The 14,282-nt window shown below is 37.2% G+C and overlaps 1 protein-coding gene across 3 annotated transcripts in view; it reads left to right on the forward strand.

Moving 5' to 3' along the window:
• Positions 1-14,282, forward strand: part of LOC122733707 (casein kinase I-like) — a 104,673-nt gene that overhangs the window by 56,952 nt on the left and 33,439 nt on the right. For 2 of the 3 annotated variants that reach the window (XM_043974325.1, XM_043974326.1), the window contains one exon: positions 2,718-2,779. The gene's annotated coding sequence lies outside the window, so the exon portion shown is untranslated. Of the gene's footprint in view, positions 1-1,019; positions 1,144-2,717; positions 2,780-14,282 lie in introns of all 3 variants that reach the window. The other variant, XM_043974327.1, reaches the window with a different exon arrangement.

Here is a 14,282-nt window from a genome sequence, read left to right on the forward strand (position 1 = left end):
AATCATCCCATCATAGTCAACATGCCCTTACCCTATGTATACTCCTTCTCACTGCCCTAATAATGATAAAGTTCTTGGTAGTTAAAAGTGTCATAATATAAACAGTTTGACCTTATTGAATCACTTATGATTTATTATCCCTATTTACCTTTATATGCTTATCTGGAGGCTTGTATTTGAAAGTCAGATTTTTCTTTCCAGCTCTGATCTTTCCATCAGGAATGCTTGAAAGTCCTCTATTCCTTTAAATATCCATTTCCCCCCTGAAAGACTAGACTGAGTTTTTCTGGATAGGTGATTCTTGGTTGTAATCCTTTTTCCTTTGCCCTCTGGAATACCAGATTACAAACCCTCTGTTTCTTCAATGCAGAACCTGCTAAATCTTGTGTTATCCTGATTGTTGCTATACAGTATTTAAATTGTTTCTTTTTGGCTGCTTGCAATAGTTTCTTCTTGACCTGAGAGCTCTGGACTTTGGCTATAATATTCCTGAGATTTTTCATTTTGGGATCTCTTTCAGGGGGTAATTGGTGGATTCTTTGACTTTCTATTTTACCCTATGGTTCTAGGATATCAGGGCAATTTTCCCTGATAATTTCTTGAAATATGATGTCTGGAATCTTTTTTTTGATCATGGCTTTGAGGTGGTCTGAAGATTCTTAAATTACCTCTTCCCAATCTATTTTCTAGGTCAGTTGTTTTTCTAACGAGATATTTCACATTTTCTTCTATTTCTTTTGACTTCATTTTATTGTTTGTCAATATCTCATAGAGTCATTAGCTTTCACTTGAACAATTCTAATTTTTAAGGAAATATTTTCTTCAGTGAGCTTCTTTTTCCATTTGGCCAATTCTACTCATTAAGAAATTCTTTTCTTCAGTGGATTTTTGTGCCTCTTTTATAATTTCCCCAATTCGCTTTTAAGGTGTTTTTTCTTCAGTATTTTACCAAGTTGTTGATCCTCACTTCATAATTTTCTTGCATCACTCTCATTTATTTTCCCAATTTTATCCTCTAGCTCCAGGCCTGACTACCACCCGGTGAGACAGATCTTTCCTGTTGACCTCCTAAGTTGTCGTGGGCTGGAAAATTGTTCCACCTTGACCTTTTGTCGGTTCTGCTGCTCTGGAATTCGTTTTGAGGTGTTATTTTAAAGTTGTTTGGAGGGGAATGTGGGAGAGCTCAGGCAAGTTCCTGCCTTTTCTCCTCCATCTTGACTCTGTCTTCCCCCTAATTTTCTCCCTTTATAAAAGTTAATGAGGATGTTGTCCTAGGTGATCGTTAAGGTCCCTTCTAGCTCTAAATTAAATTGGAAAGGATTTTAGGTATAGTTTAGTCCAAGTACTTTATTTCATCTTAGCATTAATTTCATTTGGGATAAATGTAAAGTTCGGTATTCAGATGTAGTGCATATAAGCACTATATCCTAATCCAGAATCCCACTCTCACACATTAGTTGGGTTTCTGAGCAAGGAAGGCAATTCTTCCTCTCAGTGTGCTTCCCCATCAAGATTATCATTTGAGAATTATTTTAGTCATCCAGTCTTAAGTAGCTTTTAGAACAGGGTATTTACTGCACAGTAAGAACAGTTGGTATAACCCCCCCCCAAATTCTATGACATACTCTCCCACAAGTACATAGACCCTAGAGGAAAGTAGACTCATGCTATAATAGAGCATGTGGCAAAAAGGAAACTTCCAAATTTCTGGAAGTCCTTTCCTCCTATTCATGGAATGCTCATGAAATTCCTTTTAGACATTATATTGCTTCTTTGTTGAGATTCTTGTGGAGCTATGAATCTGCATCCAGTGTGCCTTTGGCTTTCAGTACATTACACACCACCAGCTAATCCTATGGTGTTGGTCTGATACTTATGGGAATTCCAACATCCTCTCAGGTCTTTGAAGTTCAAAACTCCCTTCTCTGGCCAAAGCTGAGGAGAGGAGAGGAAACCTGAATTGAGTCTGAGCTGGGTTCCTCCTCAAGGTGTTCAACTAGAACGTCATCCTTACTCAAAACTCTAAAATGACCAAACTCTCAGTTTGCTTGATAATTTATAGATGACCCCTAGGGCTTCACCAAGCTTCCTCAGCCTTTCTGAACCTTCTCCCTGTGCAACTTCACTTTAGTTTTGAGAATTTAGACTAAAGCATGTGATCAAGATCGTTTCTTTTTACCTGATTAGTGTAGCAAGATATTGTATCACTTACTTAAAGTGGGATATGGTCACTTGCTTGAATAAATCAGTGGAGACACCTTTATATTCTCCCTCTCCTCAGTTTTGATATTGACTGTCACCCCAAAATCTAATAAAGTATGTTTAGCAGAGTCCATAGTGCCAAATCCTGGCCTGCAGGTTGAGACAAGTTTTGACCTGCATCAATGGAAGCGTGTCTCCACATTGATTAGATCATAGCTACATAGGTGTACAGGAATATGTACTAGGAACTGGGCATTGGTAATAATAACTCACATTTATAATATCCTCCAAAGTTTTCCTTAGCTCAGAGAGAATAATTAACATATTGGTTTCAGGATGATGAAATGTCTTACTACTGTAGCTCCCAGGGACCATTTAGGTTTAGGAAGTGTGGTTCTCTGTTTCTATGAAGAAAGTCCTCATGGTGATGAAATTTTAGGTCCTTAAAGTATTGTAGAAAGGTTTACTGAATGATTTTCTCACAGAAATAACGTGTAACATCTGCTTTTTTACAGTTCACAGAAGAGGAAACTGAGGCTCAGTAAGATGAAATGACTTACCTGTGTTGAAAGAGCTGGTAAGTATCAGTTATTGTGACTCCAAATACTTTCCCTGGTTACATCTCTGTTGCTACATAAGATCCAGTGGGCTTCTAATGAGTTGGTGGAAAGGATACCCACTTCCTATGAAATCAGGAATCTTTGAAGAACCTGAGTACAAATAAGTGGTAAATTAACACATCAATAATGAAAGGGTGGACCACATAATTATTCTTTAATTTTCTAAACTTGACTTAACTTTTGAAAACCTAAATAATAAAATTCCAGAATTTTAAATGGGCTAATAAAGGGGGAAATCTCTGAAAATGATTTCTGCCTCAAATTCAGTTGTAGCCTGAATGAAATGGAAAAGCAAAACCTATGGAAGGAAAGGAAGGGGTGAAAGAAGAAGAATAGGTGGGATTAAAACTTTCCCCGTGTTTTACACATGCCTAGATTCTAGGACCATTCCCCAGATAGGGCCAATTTGTCCTTTGTTACCTTACAAACTTCATTCTTCCATGAAACTATTGGACATGGGGGGAGAAATCATTCATCTTGAAAGAGCCTTTCAAAATTGAAATCAGTCCTTTCAAAAGATATATTTCATCCTATAGATATGCTTATCTTTAAAGATGTTAATAAATGGGTATGTGCTTATAAAATTCAACCATGGACTGTGTGTTCATGACTGCAAAAGGAAAGGACCTGGTATAAGGAGGAAACTCAAGATGGTCCAGTCAACGCCATGTGGCTAAACCATAAAGTGCTATAACGATGATTAATAAAATGTCCAATTAGCATAAAAACCTGACAGGCAGTTAATGGAATGAGAAAATGCGCCAAAGACAATATCTTTTCGGTTAATATATTTTTATCTTCATTTTTGTACTGAGCTTGGATTTCCTTGCTCAGGTTATTGTAGAAACAACATGAAATATGGGGCTTTAGAAAGTCATCGTTCACCCAAGGGATCTAAATGCTGCAGTTGTCCCGGAGGCCCCTAATATACTCATTGACACGAGTACCTCTATTTTCTCCGTGAGAGTATGTTAAAAGTTGGCCAATCCTACAAGAGATCCAAGTTTTAAATGATTCTCTCTATATATACATATATGTGTATATGTCTCAATATATGTCTGCATGTGTGTCTGTATTATATATAAAATGTATGCATGCATATCTATATACATATTTATGCATACACATATGCCTATGCATATATATTTACACATTGTAACATATACATGTATGCACATGTAGACATAAACAGAGATTTGCATATACATGTATGTGGTTGTACAAATGTAACATATGTATTATGTGCATGACATGCATTGCAAACACATCTGCATGGTTTTGTGCAGTGCATATTTATATATTTATACGTGTATGTGCATGTGCATTTACATTTATACACATGTAGACCTATATTCACATACATATGCATATGCATGTCTATATAGAAATACTCATACATATATATATATATATATATGTATATATATATATATATATACACATTATGTATTACATGTATATACATAGACAGGGGCAGCTAGATGGCGCAGTGAATAGAGCACTGGCCCTGAAGTTGGGAGGACCTGAGTTCAAATCTGACCTCAGACACTCACTAGCTGTGTGACCCTGGGCAAGTCACTTAACCCCAATTGCCTTAAACATCTGGGGCCATCTCCAGTAGTCCTGATAATATATCTTGCTACTGGACCCAGATGGCTCTGGAGGAGAGAGTGAGGCTGGTGACTTTGCACAGACCTGCCTTACTTAAATCCAATTTGTTATGAGTCCTGACATCTGTCATGGTCCTCTCTGAGAATAAAAGACAAACAACAGTGATACACATAAACATACTTATGTTTATATTAGTGTATGTGCACATACATGTGTATGCACCTGTAGACACACACAAATACATAAAGACAGGAATTTGTGTAGGAGACCAGATTATCTTGGAGAGGGGAGGTTGAAGAAAACATACTTCAGACATAGACAGCCATTGTTGGTTAATTTAAAAGCAGGCCTTAAAAAATTATTTTGTATTCAGGAACTGATAGACATTAATGGGCACTATGTAGCCCTTGCTCTTTGTCTCCAAAGGCTTTGAATAGAGGCGTTACTCCTGATGAGCCAGAAGAAGGTTCAAATATTCAAAGACAGATTAAATGCATCTTCTAATTAGCTGACTGGCTGGGACTCTAGTGGTGCAGATTCTTCTAGATTATGATTTCTTAACATTTGTTGCATTCTGGATGGACCCTTTTGGCCATCATCTGGGAAGCCTGTGGACCCCTGCTTATAAAAATGTTGTTAAAGCTATGAAATAAAATACATGGGATTATCAAAGAAACCACTTAAATGCAGCTTTCAAGCTTTTTTTAAATTTCAAAGGCCACAGGGTTAGAAGCCCTATTCTAGAAAAATAGTGACCCAACAAAGACTTAGAACTGGTGAATTCCTTTCATTATAAAATGATGATTTTCACTGGTCTGATATCTGGGTGTTTGAATGCAAGAGCTAACACTTAAACCTTTTGTCTGTAAGCAAAAAGGGAGATGGTAGTCTCCCCTTCCTCTTATAGACTTGGGGGAGATGGGGATTCCAGGTGAAATCCAGAAGCTGATAGTAGAGAGAAGTCTGCAACCACATGCCTATCAGAGCAGTGGCTACCAGAATCCACAAGCTCAGTAGAGAAATGCATAGCCAAATCTATGTGCCCATTGGAACAATACTAAGCTACAAACATGTGATAGCAAGCCAAAACCACTCACCAGCCAACACAGGACAAGCAGAACACCACTTGCCAAGTAAGACTGGTGGGAAGGAAACTCAGCAGCATAATATCATCAGAACATATGGGTCACCAAGCACTAGTTACCTATATATTTGAGTGCCCTTATCCATGCACCCCTCCAGAGGTATGGCCTGGTCACAGATGTGAAGAGGGAAGGGAATACATATCTATAGAATATTTGCTCTGTTTCAGGGACTGTGCTAAGCATTCTACTAATATTATCTTATTTGATCTTTATAGCAATCCTCTAATGTAGAAGCTGTTGTTATCTCCATTTCCAGTTGAGGAAACTGAGGGAGATAGAGGTTAAAAAATGTACCTAGGGTTATACAGCTAATAAGTGACTGAGACTGGATTTGAACTCCAGTCTTCCCGACTCCAGGACTAGTGCTTTTGTTTGGTCATGATTTTTAGGAAATCTAATGATTTTTTAAAATTATTTTTATTATTAACTTGAAAAAAATCAACACATTTTAATATTTCTATATACAAAGAGCAGAAAAAAGAGGATTATATATAAAATCATAAAATCTGTATTATGTATAGAATTGAGTAGTTTAGTTGAAAGTAGGTATCTGGATAGATGGACCTAAAAGTAGTACATTATGATGGGATCCAGACCTAGAAAGGGTCTTACAGGTCATTTGGTCCAATCCCTTCAAATTATTTTATTTTATTAACTTAAATTTTAATATATTTTAAATATAAATTGTGTGTGTGTGTGTATGCGCCTGTATGTGCCTGTGGGCATGTGTTCCTGTGCATGAGCACACCCAATCTTCCTTTATCTGGTTCAGATAAGAGTGAGATTCAGATAAGCCTGTATTCCCACACCCACCTTTATATTTGTATACTCTTTTTTGGGTGCAGCGCATTTTTGATAAATATATTTTCTCCTCTTCTTCCTCATTTTTGCCATTGTATGTATTTTTCTACAACATTTTCTTTATTTTCTTAAAACAAAATAGCACAAAACTGCATCTAGGTTCTGTGTCAGTCTCTTTGACTCTTGAAAACATAGCAATTTTAAGAGAACAACGGTCTTTTCTCCCCCATTAAGCTGTAAGCATTTCATCATCTTTTAGCCAGTTCGAATTATTTAATTTTTAAAAATCTTTCTCATATCTTGGATTTACACTTCAAAAATTCTACCCAGCTCTTTTCTTTCTTAACAGAAATGCTTTGAAAAGCTTTGGTTAAAGGTGCCTTCTTTATCTTATGGTAATAATACTAAGTTTTGCCAGATACTATCCTTGGTTGTAAACCTTTTTCTCCTTCTTTTTGGTATTTGGTATTTCAAGATTTCTTATCTATTATGGTAATTGTTACAAAATCTTTGTGATTTTGACTGTGGTTCCTTGGTACTTATTTCTTCCTGGTTGCTTTCAGTACTTTTTGATTTGATTTGGAAGTTATATATCATTGCTGGTTGTATAATTTGGGTTTTTTAGAAAGAGGTAATCACTGGAATGTTTTTCTATTTTCAGTTTATACTCTAGATCTAATAGTTCTGGACAGATTTCTTTTAATGGTTTCCTGAAATATTATATACAGTGCTTTTGTTTGGTCATGGGTTTCAGGAAATCCCATGATTTATATATATCATGGTCTTGAAAAACACCAATAGACTTGAATGTTTCCATTTTTGAGAATAGCATTAAAAAGTTTTATTTGAAACTGTAAATCAATTATGTATAGATTGTTTTTTAAGTATATATCAAATTCAATATGGCAGTAACAATACTGCTCTGCTTGTCTGTGTTCCCTTCTGAACCTCCAGAAACAAATTTCTACATTAATCATGTTCCCCAAAAAAGAAAGAAAAAAAATATGTTTCATTCTGCATTCCTAGTATACCAGTTCACTATCTGGATGTGAATAGTATTTTTCATCATGCATTCTTTAAAACCGTGGTGGGTCATTGTGTCGATCAGAGTTTACTAAATCTTTCACAGTTGATTAGCCTTACAATATTGCTATTACTGTGTAAATTGTTTTCCTGGTTCTGCCACTATTCTTGGTACTTTAGTTTAGTGCAAAGGCACCACTTGCCATATATGCATGGAGATGTAAAGCCAACAGTGTCTCTTAGAATTCCAGACATGAAATCTTTCTTTGGTGGACACCAACCAGAGGTGGTGTAAATCCTTGACATGCCAAGTAAGTAAGCAAGTAAGGTTTATCATAGAAAACCATGGCTTCTATAGATTACCCAACTTAACCACCAGATAAATCTTGGTTTGCCCTGGAGAGCTGATTTGTTTCTGCAGTAAAATATGTACGTTTCTAAAAAGGCAGATAAAATAATGTCCTTTATTGTATATTCATACCCCCATGGAGATAGCTAGATATCTTATCTACCTGTACTATTGGCTCTGACACAGGGAGAAAGTCTTGTAAGCTCAGCTGGACTGCTGGGGAGGATCAGAGACTTTGAGCTAGAATAGATGGAAAGAATCTGTGCCTTTTTTGTTGTTCCTTCCTTGAAGGTCTTTTCAGCATAAGTTCACTTTCTTGGTTTTATGGAGTACTTGATGGACAACTAGTGTGCAAGCTTAGTGTTCAGAAAGTAGATGCTGAGCAGGGAACCGCCACATGAGCTTACCCTGCTGCCAGGTTTTTCCATGTTTATGATTCATTCAATTCTTGGCTTTTCCAGTGAGCATCATAGAAGAAACCAGTTATCTGTGATTTGTGTGGGCAGTGCTAACCTCTCCTCCAAGAACATAAAGAAGAACTTGCAACTCCCTCCCTTTTCCCTTTGTGGGTACCAAGGAGCTCTCTGAGAATTTCTGTTCTGCCACAGCACCCAGCTTCTCAGTGGTATCATGTCCTCTTACCGCTCTCAAGGACTCTTCAAACCCTCCTGAAGTCTGTGTCTTTAGAAGGAGACAGATAGGCCTTTAGAAATGAAACCTAGTAATTTTTTAGAATAGTAGAAATAATTTTTATTTAAATAAGAAGTTAAAAATCAGGGCCTGTTTCTCCGTGATGGGGCATGGCATGGCCTCTCAATGACTAGGACAAAGGTTTTCAGTTTCTGATGCTCAAACTTTATGGTCACTATATAAAAATAACTCTGAGAGCCATTCAAAAATGCTTTGAGCAGGAGTTCTAACATTCCCAATGATCCTACAAATCCCATTCTTGGATGCTTTTTAAGTTGTTTGGTTCTGAATCAGCAGTCTAAAAGTGTGTTTAAACACTGCAGGTAACCATTTCCCATGGAACAAATAGGAAGGAAATCAGGTTACGGTGAGGGCACCCAGCAGGACTTTTCTACTGTCTACTCAGTGTCAATGTAAACTGATTTCTTTAAGAAAGACACTCTGGGAAAAGAGAACAGATTGCAGGAAACATGTTCTGCATACAAGAAAGAGCAAAGAGATAAAATACAGGATACTCTGAGATAATTATGCAAAGACAGAAAAAAAACCTGGAGAAAGAGGATAGCAGCCGAATAACAATATTACAGCAGGTGGGACTTGCCCAGCTAGGTTTGCTTGCAGCAGCACAAAACAGATAATACATGAGCATTCTGGCTCACTTTCTTTCTTTCGTGCAAAATAATTGCTAGCTCATAAGTTCCTGATGGTTTCTTTATCATGGTTCATGTTACGCAAATTGCTATTTGCTAAGCATCAGGTTTGAGCTAAATAAAAAATGCAACATATACCAACTCCTGAGCAATATACGCATCAAGAATCAGCCTAACAAAACATCAAATTCAATGCATGTGGCTGGAAGAAATAAGAAAGAGCTCAGGAAATTGAGATATATTTGTGGTTACACCCTTAATTAGCTACATGCTACTTAAACATAGCAGTATACAGGAAGGAACAATATCTCATAAGGTAAAAATCTCCTAGTATGGTGTAGAGCACCGAATGGCAACTAGCTAATTCATTGAATAGGATGGTACAATTATAGTAGTTGGGGCACACTTTTACCTTTGAAATTCAGCAGATGAAAATGATCTGGCACTGACAAAGGTGACAGCTCTAGCAGTTTGCATGGGCTACACTAATAAATACTTCTTGCACAGTTTCATCCAGCCCACTGTATTGAGCAGATCCCTATAGGCATTTTCCTTGGGAGGAGACAGGCAAGAGACAGACACAGCCGATGATGCTGGTCATGCTCAGGGAAATCCTTCTTCCCTATATATCCCCAACGGGACACCAATTTGATTCCTTTTCAGAAGTTCCATTTGCTCCTCATGGCTCCCAAAGCCTCCCTCATTTGATCTCTGTTTTACATCCTTTACAGTTAAAGGATCATTAATGCATTCTCAGCTCTTCACTTGGCTCTTGTTTTTCAAGCCAGTTCAGCTACTGTGATCATATCTGTGAATAGGCAAGAAGAACAGGAAAACTTCTTTTAGAAGATAAGGGCAAATGTCTTTCTGCTGGAGACAGTGTGGCTTAATGCATAGGGTCCTGGACTTGGATTCATGAAGACCTGGGTTTTCCTCCTACTTTTAGTGCTTACTACTTAGGGGATTATGGGAAAACCATTTAACTCCCATGAGCCCCAGTTTCCTCTTCTGTAAAATGGGGGTTAACTATTTGGTACTAGCTAAGTGACCCTGGGCAAGTCACTTAACCCCAGTTGCCTTAAACATCTGGAGCCATCTCCAGTAGTCCTGATAAAAGTTGATTAGTAGAACAGATTTGGTAAATAAGACCCAGCCCAGAAGCAATCAAATGTGGTAGGATAGTGTTTGATAAACAGAAGTACACCATTTACTTGGGTAAGAGTTTCCTATTCAGCAAAACAATTCTGGAAAAACTGGAAAACAGTGACAGTAACTTCCAGGGCTTCTTCCCTGTTTTGGTGTTATGGACCCCTCTGGCAGCCATTTCTTTTTTCTTTTAATTTTAATTTTATTTTTTATTATTATAAAAGTATTTTATTATTTTCCAGTTCCATGTAGAGATAGTTTTCAACATTTGTTTTTATAAGATTTCCAGTTTCAAATTGTTCTCCCTCTCTTCCCCCCTTCCCAAGACAGCAAGTAATCTGATATAAGTTATATATGTACAATAACATTCAACATATTTCTGCATTAGTCATATTATAAGAGAGGAATCAGAGCAAAAAGGAAAAACCTCAAAAAAGAAAAACAACAGCATCAAAAACAAAAGAAATAGTATGGTTCAATCTGCACCCATATTCCACAGTTCTTTTTTTTTTCCTTTCTGGATTTGGAGAGCATTTTCCATCATGAACTATTAGAACTCTCTTGTACCATTGTATTGCTGAGAAGAATCAAGTCTATCACAGTTAATCAACACACAATGTTGTTGAAACTGTGTACAATGTTATTCTGGTTCTGCTCATCTCACTCGTCATCAAGTCCTTCCAGGTGTCTCTGAAATCTGCCTGCTCATCATTACTTACAGCACAATAAAATTCCATTACATTCATATACCACAACTTGTTCAGCCATTCCCCAATTAATGGGCAGCCCCTCAACTTCCAATTCCTTGCCACCACAAAGAGAGCAGCTATAAATATTTTTGTACATGTGGGTCCCTTTCCCCTTTCTATGATTTCTTTGGGGAAAAGACCCAATAGTGGTATTGCTGGGTCAAAGAGTATGCACAGCTTTATCGCCCTTTGGGCATAATTCCAAGTTGCTCTCCAGAATGGTTGGATCAGTTCACAGCTCCACCAACAATGTATTAGTGTTCCAAGTTTTCCACAGTTTCTCCAACATTTATTATTTTCCTTTTTTGTCATATTAGTCAATCTGATAGGTGTCAGGTGGTACCTCAGAGTTGTTTTAATTTGCATTTCTCTAATTAATAGTGATTTAGAGCATTTTTTCATATGTCAATAAATAGCTTTGATTTCTTCATCAGAAAACTGCCTGTTCATATCCTTTGACCATTTCTCAATTGGGGAATGACTTGGATTCTTATAAATTTTATTTAGTTCCCTATATATTTTAGAAATGAGGCCTTTATCAGAAGTACTGGCTATAAAAATTGTTTCCCAGCTTTCTGCCTGCCTTCTAATTTTGGATGCATTGCTTCTGTTTGTACAAAACCTTTTTAATTTAATGTAATCAAAATCATCCATTTTGCATTTCATAATATCCTCTTTCTTTTGTTTGGCCATAAATTGTTCTCCTTTCCAAAGATCTGAAAGGTAAACTATTCCTTCCTCTCCTAATTTAGCTATGGTATCACCTTTCATGTCTAAGTCATGTACCCATTTTGACCTTATTTTAGTATAATGTGTAAGATGTTGGTTGCTAAAGTTGTTAATTGTTTCAAGTAATTTTTGAGTTGATTCTCTAGGATTCTCTAAGTATGCCATCATATCATCTGCAGGGAATGATAGTTTTGTTTCCTCCTTGCCTATTCTAATTCCTTTACTTCATTTTTCTTCTCTGATTGCTAAAGCTAACATTTCTAGTACAATATTAAATAATAGAGGTGATAATGGGCATCCCTGTTTCACCCCTGATCTTATTGGGAAGGCCTCTGAGTTATCTCCATTACATATTATGCTTGCTGATGGTTTTAGGTAGATACTGCTTATTATTTTAAGGAAAGCTCCACCTATTCCTAAACTCTAGTGTTTTTATTAGGAATGGATGCTGTATTTTGCCAAAAGCTTTCTCTTTTGGCAGCCATTTCTGGTGAAGCCTGTGGACTCCATCTCAGAATCATGTTTTTATTTTTATTTTATTATTTTTTGCGGGGCAATGAGGGTTAAGTGACTTGCCCAGGGTCACACAGCTAGTAAGTGTCAAGTGTCTGAGGCTGGATTTGAACTCAGTTCCGCCTGACTCCAGGGTCTGTGCTTTATCCACTAGAATTATATTTTTAAACATACAAAATGAAATTTACATGATTAGAAAATACTGAAATGAATTTATATAAAGTAAGTTTATATAAAGGTCATGTTTTTGAGGTTAAGAACCCCTGATTAGATGAGCACTCCTTCCATATACCACAATCAGCTGCAAATGTATATATGGCCTACATCCACATGGATATAAACATTCATACTATACACAGATTAAAGGAGAAGGGCAGGCAGGCAGGAGGAAGCATTAATTATGCATTTACTTTGTGTGCCAGGCACTGTACTGAGTGCTGGGCAAAGAAAAGACAAAGGTATTCCTTGCCCTCAAGGAGCTTATGTCCAGACGGAACATGAAGGCAGTAAAAAGAAGCTGAAAGGGGTGGGATGGACAAGGTATCCGCAAGAGAGTAAGATGGCAGAGTCTGGAGAATCAGCCAGAGGCCAGCCAGGAGGGGATCATCTTTAAAATGGGGCCCTGGAAGGAATTCACCAATGGGAGCAGAAGGCTGTGTTCCAGGATGAGAAAGCCCCAGGCCATGAGGGAAGCCCTGGGGTAGGAAGGCAGCTGATGCCCCATAGCAAAGTCCAGAGAGCTAGAAGCACAGCTGATGGCCAAAGGAAATCCTCTTTATGACTATGGACAAGGGAAGAGGAATCCTTAAATAAAGAAGGGATGGAGGGGATCACGGTAGATGAAATAGATGTTTTCAGTTACATAAAACGGAAAAGGGTTTTGAAAGGAAAATAAATGCAGTTAGAATTAGAAGGAAAACTTTTAAAGAGGAATAACTTTTACAACAAATATCTGTGATAGAAGTTTGATATCCAAGGTGTGTAGAGCTGATATAAATATATCAAAACAAATAACATTTTCAAATAGATCATAGATCAAAGGAAGGTAGTTTTCAAATGAATACATGTAAACATCATCAAGTAAAAACCTGTTCCAAAGGAGGCATGTATTAAGCACCTACTATATGCCATATAGTAAGCAGTTGTCCTAAGCATTAGGAATGACAATATAAAAGCAAAGAAAGCTTTTGCCTTTAAGGAGTAAATGGGGCCCTCTCTAATAGGAGAAGACATCATATATAAGAGTAGTGGTCAAGGAAGAATATGTTGGTTTGCAAAGAAACTGGGATTGTTGAGTGGATCCATATGGGAATAAATTGACATACCCAATAGATTAACAGTTAGGGATCCAGAACTGGATAGGGTGACAGAGGACAGAGGATAGAAGCACAGCAGCAAAGAGATGAGCATGGAATTAAGTGAGCTATGCCTATATGTAGTGGGAGACAGTCTACTAACCACAAAATATGACAGGGCAGGAGTTTCAGGGATGAAAAGGTTAATTTCTTCAAAGGCAAATTTTCATGTTGGTTGTTAAGGCTGCTGCTGAGAAAATGGCCAGAAAGTGAATCAGTGATAAGAGAAATGCAGTTTTAAACAACTATGAGCTTCTGCTCCATACTCAACAGATTGGCAAAGATGACAAAAGTTGAAAATGGAAATTTTTGGAGGGGTTGTGGAATGACAGGCACACTGATGTACTTTTCTAAAAAATATATTGTTTTCTTCTGTTTCTTACATCCATCACAGTTATCTCTAAATATTCTTTGCCCTCCCTGTCTCAGAGAGCCATCCCATATAACTAATAGCATTGTACTCATGATTGATGAGTATTTGTATGCAGGTTTATGAGAGAAATGGATATTTTGTAATTATTCTATTGGCTGATCTTTGGAAGCTTACTAGTGGGAGTTTGTAAGCTGCAGTATTTTTTAAGTCATAATTTTATTTAGATTTTAATTTTTCTCCCCAATTACATATAAAAACTATTTTAACATCCATTTTTAAAACTTTGTGTTCCAAATTCTCTTCCTGCCTCCCTCCCCACCCCCCCT

This window comes from Dromiciops gliroides, chromosome X (assembly GCF_019393635.1).
Source record: "Dromiciops gliroides isolate mDroGli1 chromosome X, mDroGli1.pri, whole genome shotgun sequence".
Lineage (NCBI taxonomy): Eukaryota > Metazoa > Chordata > Mammalia > Microbiotheria > Microbiotheriidae > Dromiciops > Dromiciops gliroides.